Source organism: Sturnus vulgaris, chromosome 2 (genome assembly GCF_052056855.1).
Source record: "Sturnus vulgaris isolate bStuVul1 chromosome 2, bStuVul1.hap1, whole genome shotgun sequence".
In the NCBI taxonomy this organism is placed as follows: Eukaryota; Metazoa; Chordata; class Aves; order Passeriformes; family Sturnidae; genus Sturnus; species Sturnus vulgaris.
This window is the reverse complement of record NC_142244.1, coordinates 44,572,646-44,581,757: the sequence shown is the minus strand read 5'-3', so window position 1 is coordinate 44,581,757 and position 9,112 is coordinate 44,572,646. Positions and strand designations below refer to the sequence as shown.

General features: G+C 39.2%; 1 long non-coding RNA gene across 1 annotated transcript; it reads left to right on the top strand.

Annotated features, from left to right (window-relative positions):
* Nucleotides 1-1,124: 1,124 nt before the first annotated feature.
* LOC148224755 (uncharacterized) lies at nucleotides 1,125-2,818 on the top strand. The gene is made up of 3 exons (XR_015801949.1): nucleotides 1,125-1,158; nucleotides 1,906-2,009; nucleotides 2,561-2,818. It is a non-coding gene; the product is annotated as an uncharacterized LOC148224755 (long non-coding RNA).
* The last annotated feature ends 6,294 nt before the right edge of the window (nucleotides 2,819-9,112 follow it).

The window sequence follows — 9,112 nt, the reverse complement described above, 5'->3', positions numbered from 1 at the left end:
TGTGTTTCCCTAACTCTAAATGAAAGAGGCTTAAAATTTATTATTATTTGAGATTATAACTTTGTGAGTGACAGAAATGGTCTGCAGCTGATAGCTGTGAGGAAAGGAAAGGAAAGGAAGGAAAGGAAAGGAAAGGAAAGGAAAGAAAGGAAAGGAAAGGAAAAGGAAAGAAAGGAAAAGGAAAGGAAAGGAAGGAAAGGAAAGGAAAGGAAAGGAAAGGAAAGGAAAGGAAAGGAAAGGAAAGGAAAGGAAAGGAAAGGAAAGGAAAGGAAAGGAAAGGGAAAGGAAAGGAAAGGAAAGGAAAGGAAAGGAAAGGAAAAGGAAAGAAAGGAAGGAAAGGAAAAGAAAGGAAAGGAAAGGAAAGGAAAGAAGAAGGAAAGGAAAGGAAAGGAAAAGGTATACGAGGGTCTCTGTCCATTCAGCATTCCTATGATATGATAACCATTTTAACTATAGCACATCAAAAATACTGCTATTCTATCAGTATGACCAGAATTATATAATATACCTCCTTTTCTGAAACTAGGTTTTTCTGGCGACTTCACCCTCAGCTGGTTGAGGCAGAACTGGTGCTACTTAAGTCCTTTTGGCCAGAGCTTCCAAATAAAATAGATGCAGGCTTATGAAAATCCCATTAAAGATCTTGTGTTCATGTTTAAAGGTGAGTTTTCGATTTTGTCGTTGGCCGATAAATACACATATTCAATCAAGATCAACAGGTGGTGTAAAGGTAATCAATAGAAGAAAAAAACATCCTACCTTCCTTGCTTGAAAAATAGTTTCACCTCATACACATCTATAAAATTTTCAGTGAATTAGGAGATGTAAAATTTAGTTAGGATGCTCAGAATCCTAGTATAAATAGTCTAATACCTACTGAGTATATGACCTAAGAATCTGTTTGTTGTATGAAAATAGGGATCATGGTTTCCTCATTTTATTCTTCTCTCAAAGCTGAGTTCTTACAAAAGACCTCACTCATACTTTGTTCATATTTTCAGGAAAGAAAGTCTGGGCTTTGAATGGCTATGACATAGTTGAAGACTTCCCTAAAAAGATATATGAAATGGATTCCCAAAAGAAATGAAAAGAATAGATGCGCTGTCCATGTCAAAGACACTGGCAGACTCTCTTTTTTACTGGAAATAAGTACTGGAGGTAAGCTGGAGACAGATGAGTTGTTGGTGTCCCTAGTCATAACCTGTCGAGATGTATGGAAAGATCACTAATTTGGTTCAAACCAGGCATTTGGCCAATCTAGTCTGAGATTTTCATTGGTGCTATAGGCTGTGTGCAACATGTTGTAAAGGTGTATGCAGACTTTTATAAAAATATGGGCACAGATATTAAAAGCTGAATGAGTCTAAGGAAATGAGAACTAAGTGCTCTAATCTGGGAGAATTTCTAATATGGTCATGCCTGCTAGACAAATTTCCCATCTTGCTTCTTTGAGTTGCTTGTGTGGACGTGAAATGGTATCAGTGCTATAAGTAAGAAATCTGTCCCACCCTAAGGTGTCTCTGTTTTACTGTCCATGAGTGGGGCTCACAATCAGGTCTCGTGCATAATTAAGACATTACCATCCCTCCCCACTATCATTGGGCCAAGCAGCCTCAGGATAAGTTTGTAGTATCAATACATCCAGGTACAATAACCTCCATAAAATACATACTTTATAGATCAGTTCTGAAAATGTAGCTCTATTTGCTGTGTGTTTATTCCATTTCTGGTGGAGGTATGTCCTGTTTATCACTCTGCATTTAACCATTGCACTAGATAAAAAGCACCCAAAGGCTGATGGCTTGCCTTTGTGTGTGAGTAACTTCAAAAAATTGAACAGGCACAGAGCAAACCTCCCAGGCTATTTAAATCCCCTGATTTATTTTTCTTTTGTGTTTAATATAGTTATGATGAAGAGGCAGAGGCTATGGAAGAAGGCTACCCCAGGCTGATAGAGGAAGAATTCCCAGGAATTGGTGATAAAGTGGATGCAGTCTATGAAAGAAATGGTACATAATCTGATAATTAAATTTTATTACAATTAATTGCCCTAGAAACTTGAGATTAATGTCTTGTAGAAAATTCTGCATTTGTAGTTTTTATTTCTTCACATCAACATTTCATGTTCTTCGACTGAATCAGTTTTCTGATCTAAATTGTGCTCTGGCCAAAAAAAGAGCTCCTTGCTTAGGGAACCTAAAGTCAAGTGATTAACATGAAAGTATTATAATGTAATAACTGGAGGCCATTTCTATCCAGCTTTTCAAGGAATGTTTCTGAGTCAGTGTCTTAAAAATTAAAATGCCAGTCCTGTACTTTCCTGATCAAGTGCAGTAAGAATTTGACACAGATTAAGAATATCAGTCATTTTTAAAACTCTGATCCAGCTCTAGCAAATGGAATGAGGATATTTAAAAAATTTAACTCAGCTTTCTAAATTTGAAAATATTTCATTTGGGTTATTAAAAATGGAAAACAAGATAATTATTATTTTAAGAATAATTTTGATATGAAACACAGTTTCTTAGCGTTAATTCTTTTCAACTTTCTTTTTCCTTAGGTTACCTCTACTTCTTCAATGGACCACTGCAGTTTGAATATAGCATCTGGAGTCAAAGAATTGTCCGTGTCCTGCACACTAACTCCCTCTTTTGGTGCTAATTACAGCTGAGTTCCATGTCATAGGCTGCAGAGCAGCCTGTAGCACATGGGAATATTAATAAAGTGGGCATTTAGGTTTACCAAAAGACAGCAAGGTTCTATGAACAAGTACTAGGCTACCTACCACCAAAATGTACCTGTATACATGGACTTACACAGCTGCATGTCAGTCTGGAATTAATTTAACTTTATAGGAAAGGAGAAAAGAAATCATTAACATTTCAAGGTGCATTACACCATTTAAAGTTTGTCTAGTATTGAAGTGATGCTGGATACATCACACACTTTCATGAGCACTGCTGGTTCCCAGTATTCTGAGCACATCTAGCGCCTCTCAAGGATCTCCTAGCATGTCACAAAATAGACCCAGTAAACCCAGGAGCTTTATATTTTTAAACTAATCCTTCTTTCCTTTTTAAAATTCCTTTAAACATACGGGGAATTCAGATGTGTAATGAATGAGTGAGGATTGCACAGTGACTCCCTGAGCAAGTAGCACCAAGCAGCAATGATGAAGTTTGGGAATTCAAAAGTGTTTGACTGTATTGAATGGGAATGTTCCAGTGGAAGCAGATGTCCGTGTCATCTTTAGAACAAGGAGAAGGTACAGAAGCAGTGAGATGTCTTTCCAAAGGAGACAGGAAAGCAGGAAAAGGGAGAAGCACTCCCTGGAGAAATGGTAAGACTGTATGATAATGGGAAACCAGAAGGAAGCAGCAACAAGAGAATCATGCAGGTTGAAACCATGCATGATGCTACATCTGGTATCACAGCCCAGATGTTTTCAGCTGGTGTTAACTGAAGTGACATTTATAGTGGTTATGCCTGTGCCAGAAGAGAACCTGAATATCCAAAGCAAAATATTTAAAATAATATATTTTTTGAAGTTGGCCACTCTTTTAATATCTATATCAGTTGTTTCAGTATATTGTAATATTTTGTTTTGGTTTGGTTTGGTTTTTTCTGCTTTGTTTTAATCAATGCAAATTATGTGGGACTGTGATTACTTTGATTTTTAAAAATAATATTAAATAAACTGGAAAAATAAATTGACATTGTGAAATAAATTAATTTTTTTTATGCTGGTTGTCACAGAAGCAATACAAAGCTATCAGGCAAAAGTAACCAAGGTCCCTAACCTGTGCATTTTATTCATTAAGATTTTCACCTCTGTTTAAAAGTATGATTTATTTTTCATCCTTTCAAGAAAAATAATTTTGTAGAAAGAGGAGCGGAGGCAGACAGAAGAGTAAAAAACAGAAAGATCCCTCAAATCTTCAAAATCAGAACAAAGTTTGAATTAGTCCTTATCATTACAGAAAGAATTAGAAATTATTAAGAAATACTGGGAAAAACAGTTACACATTAGTTTGAATGTTAAATATTACAGATTAATTAAAACTACATTGTCCCGTTCTGACTTCTCAATAACAACCCCTAAGTCAATCAATCAGCCAGGCCTGCCAAGAAAAACTCTCCAAAAATGAATATCTTTAAACAGACGTAAATGACCAGGCTTACCTAGGGGTGGGCTAGGTGTGGTTCATTCTGTAGCTCACACAACATTGATGGTTGGTTGAGATAACCTAACAGATTGAGACATCTCTTCTGAACATAAAACTGTGAACTAATGAATTCCAGACTTATGCTTAAAAGAAATGTATGGAAATAGATCTGGAAAAAACCTTTACAAAATGAAAAACTCAAAATGGACTAAAATCAAAGTTCTGTTTTATGATAAAATATTGAGAAAACTGCTGGGGGAAAGGTCAGTACAATTCTCTAAGCATAACAAGCATAATTTGGTTCAATTTCATATTAAAATTTTTGACAGATTGTGACTTAAAAAAATAATGTTTGATATCGGGCTGAAGTTTCACTTAATTACTTTGGCAGTGGCTCTGGACACATAAACTTAGTCCTCATTTTTCACAGTAAAAAGACTTGGTGAAAAATTGTATCCAAAGAATAATGAATCTTCCATAAGGGTTAGTTGTTGAGTCTGAGTTTTCTGAGTTTCAAAGGTTTGACGTGAGCTGCACTGGATGAGGGAATGCAAATGTGGACAGGGAAGCAAGGAGACATCAATGAATGTCTTTCATATCTATGTGAATTTCTGTTAACATGGAATACTTGGCAGGGGAAAAAGGTATTGCATAGGAAGCTGGACCTTCAAAAGCCTTCAGCATGATCATATCCAGCTGTTATCCAGCCCAAACAGACAGATTCCTGTTAGCTGCTGGGCTGACTGGAAGCAGCCTTTGGCACAAGTCCGAGCAGGGCTCCAGCTTCTTCTGTGTCAGCATCCCCCACGAGAGATGGGAGCGGTTCTGTGGTTAGCTCTGCCTCAGCTGAGAAAAGTACCAGGCTGCCAGTTCCTGGCATTTGGTTGAGGGAAAAAAATGGAAAAAAATTTCTTATGCTGCGGAAATGGAAGGCTGAGATCAGAGCCAGAGGGACCCTGTTGTAGCTGCCAGCCAGGAAAGAAAACTCTGCACAGTACCTTGTACCCCAGGACCCACTGCCACCACACAAGCATAACATTATAATAACAATGGGATGTTGCCAAAGACCATCAAGAATTGAAAACAAATAAATTTTTTTCCCGAGGAAGAGACTGAACTGACTAGTTTCCCTGGGATGAAAATGAAGAAAGGACCACAAGGAGGCTGAAGCAGCTGTCTCCCAGAATAGTTTTTTATGTGGAACTACACAAATCCACCTAAGAGTAGGGAATTGTGTCAGGGAGGTTTAGGTTGGATATTGAAAAGTTTCTTCACCCAGAGGGTGGTTGGGCACTGGACAAGGTTCCCCAAGAAAGTGATCACTGCACCAAGCCTGACAGAGTTCAAGGAGCATTTGGACAATGGTCTCGGGCACTCCTGGGGTATCCTGTGCAGGGCCAGGAGCTGGACTTAATCCTTGTGAGTCCCTTCCTACTCGGCATCTAATCACCCTGTGATTCTGTGATTCTGTGATTGAGTCTGTGATTCTGTGACTAGTACATGAACAGTTATTGGTTAATGCATCTTTTATATCTGTGGTGATCTCTGCTAGGAATGATCATTTAAAAGGGGAGAAAGGATAAGGCAAGAAAAGGAATCTGTCAGATTCTCCTCAGGGAGTTTTCTGTGCTGTTTACATGATCTTGAACGAGTCGGACTTAGAGGATGCAAATATATATTCCAGGTGAGAGAAAAAGTAAGCATATATCCATGAACTACACGAGATCTACTAGTAGCTGAGAAACTTGAGAAGGCATTCAAAGTTACAAGAATGGATTTTTTCCTTAGCATAATCTCCAGAAACGTACTCTGAAGACACTAGATGGCAGTGGCAGCTTTGCTTCTTAGACATTCTGCACAGAATTAAAAATATAATCGTGGGTGAGGAAGCCACTGATAACTATAGTGAATTCTTACATTATGTGAAGACGTAAAAAACCCTGACTTGAATAAATAGAATTTAATTATTTATTCTATTGAAATGCAGACCTCTGAGTAAAAAGTTAGGCGATAACAATGTTCAGGAAGATTCTAGATATATTCACTATCAGGGATATTAATTTTTTAGTCTTTTCTGGAATTCAATGCACTACTTCAAACAGTGCACTCTTGTCCTAGGCACAATGCAATCCCTTAGTCTAACCCCATTCATTGGAAAATTACACATACACATACATAGATATGTTTTAATTGCCTGGCAACCCTTCATGGATCCTTACTGAGTCTGGAGAGGAGAACTTAGTGTTTCAGTATTTTCTCAGATTGACTTAAACAAGGATCTAGACCTCAGCCTACAGTCTAGGTCAAAAAATTGCACATCCTCTTATGTTGTGGCGAGTGTGTGCTCACCTGTCCTGTTGGAGATGTTTTCTCTTTATTCATGTACAATTAAACAGTACTTTGTGGAATTACTGATGGCCCACAAATCAGAAAGCTTATTTGGGATGTAGGATCAAGACTTTCTGTCAATTATGTTTGGGGGGGTTTTGCACAAAGTGAGGTGCCTGCACACACTGTGAGTCCACACCAGTTTTGGGGTTTGATGATTCTGCTGCTTCTGATGAAAAACCTTTTCAAGGAAAACCTCAGTAGTTCTTGCTAAGATGATGCAGAGGGTAAAAAGCCCACAGAAACTCCCTCCAGCCTGTGATCCTCCTCTTTTCTGCTTAACACAGGGGATGTGGTTGGTACATCCATTTTAGTCACAACCTTTCTTACTACAGTTTGAATTTCCAGTCACTGCTGCTCAGGTCTACCTCTGGCACTCACTTCACCTATCTCCCATGTGCTGTGCTACAGAGACTGTGCTCTGCCTCTGCCCCTTCAGTCACAGAAAATGGATGGAAGAACATTTTCCTCTAAGGAAACTCTTACCAGACAGCAGACAGGCAGTGTTCAGTTTCTTATTTAAATGGCATATAACAAATCTACTGCCACAGTAAGAGAGGATGGTGCATTTCTGTGTGTATTGGAGTGGGCCATCCATGCTGTGTCTTGACTTTTTGCTGGACTACACCAGGGTCCTACCACTGGGCAGGAGGAGCCTGAAGGAGCAGTGTCCTCAGAATAGTCACATCCATACTGTGTAGTTCCTGATGGACCTTACATGCTCTTACATGATCCTGTTCTGCTGTTCTTAGAAGAGGAAGATGGGTCATTTCCAGGGCCAAGTGTTGCTTTCTTAGTCCAAACAACTTTATTACAGCATTCTGTAATCTCATCACTACGGGGATTACCACCCTAGGAAGAAAGCAAGAAAAATTTCTTTTTATTTCTGCAAGATTTTTGAATATATTCTTCACAGGAACAAAAACTTAGGTAACACTCCTCAGAGTCTGTCATCCTAAGAAGAACCTGTGAAAGTCTGTTTTGAATCAGTCATGTCTGAAGGGTATGGAGTTCAGTTTCCTTCCCAATATCCATTTTTCTAGCAATGTCCTTTTCAGACTCAGCTTGGGCTGTGTCCTCAGCCATGGCCCCCATTGTGCCCCATCCTGAGAGGGGTAAGTAGTTTAAGCACTGTCAGGAACTGCTATGTAGCAGCAGCCCTGCACTAACCTAGCAAGCATTAGGGAGGAAACATGCAAGCAGTGCAGTTGTGAGGGGGGATCCATTCTGGGGGTGTTTCCTGGGCTGTTTGCTGGTGTCCCTTGCTGGTCTGCACAGGCAGTCCACAGCCTCTCTCAGGAAGCTGTAGCTTTGGCCAGTGGAGTCAGGGTGCAGGCAGTTGGTAGAGAGACCAAAACAGTTCAGGTGACCTTGGTAGATAACCACGACTTCAGGGTCCAAACACTCAAGACACAACATACATATACATGTGTCCCTGCCTATGGCAGGGATTTGGAACTAGATGATCTTGGAAGTCCCTTCCAACCCAAATGGTTCTATGATTCTGTGATAAAATAAATGGTTCCAGGTTGTTTTAAGGTGAATCAGGAGAACATAACATATAAATCTTACCCGTGGTCCAAATTACGTGCAGTTTTGCTATAGCACGTTGGTGATAAAATGGCAAATAAATCATGCAGACCTGCATGGTGGGGTCAAAAGGCCTCAGTGGTGCAGAGAAGAGAGGGTGAGACAAATGCCAGAAAAAACTTTGGCATGAAAGCTGCAAGGACTCATGGACTAAAACATCATGTTTGAGGTCTCCCTAGGGAAACTGCAGTACAGGTAAGCCACGACCATTAGAGTGGTCTGTGCAGTGCCACAGAGTGCAGTTCCAAAAAGGGCAGCCAGGATGTGGCCAGGCAGCTGGAACAACTGGGCTTGGCAAAATCCTTGCTCTCATCCTAGCAATATATTCTGATCTGTTGGTCTTAGTTGATTAGATTAGACCCTGTAGGCAAAAAAAAACATAAAGGAAAACCATTTTCATTATTCTGGCATAGCCTAAACACAAGGTTGGTTTATGCCTCAAAGTAGCCCATATCAGAGAGTTAGCTGATGGCTGGGATATCCAGTTGTAGTTTCCAGGAATCACCCAAGTATTCTTCCTTGTGGAAAATTTTGGTCTGTAACACTAATAATTTAACACACCTTTTTTTTTTTGAGAAAATGCTTTGGGAAGATTTTTGTAGTATCAATGGGGATATTCTACACCAAAACGCAGGGAAAGAAGCTCCAATACAGTCATTGGCACACCAATTATCTTGTATATGAGAACATATTTCCAACTGAGGTCAATTTCAAATTAAGGGAACAAAAATTAATTTACACTCTCAAAAGTACCACAGAAATGTCCTGTCTAAAATTCTGTTGAAAATCATAGTGCAGGAAATAAAATCCACCCAGGTCTATCTACAGTGGTAGAAAACAGTGGATGACATTGCAACAGGGAGATAGAGATCTATAATAGAGAATGAGGATGCAGTAGGAAATATAAAGCAAGAGATAGCATCAGCTTATTTCCAATTACTGTACTTGTATAATTAGTATTAGAATCT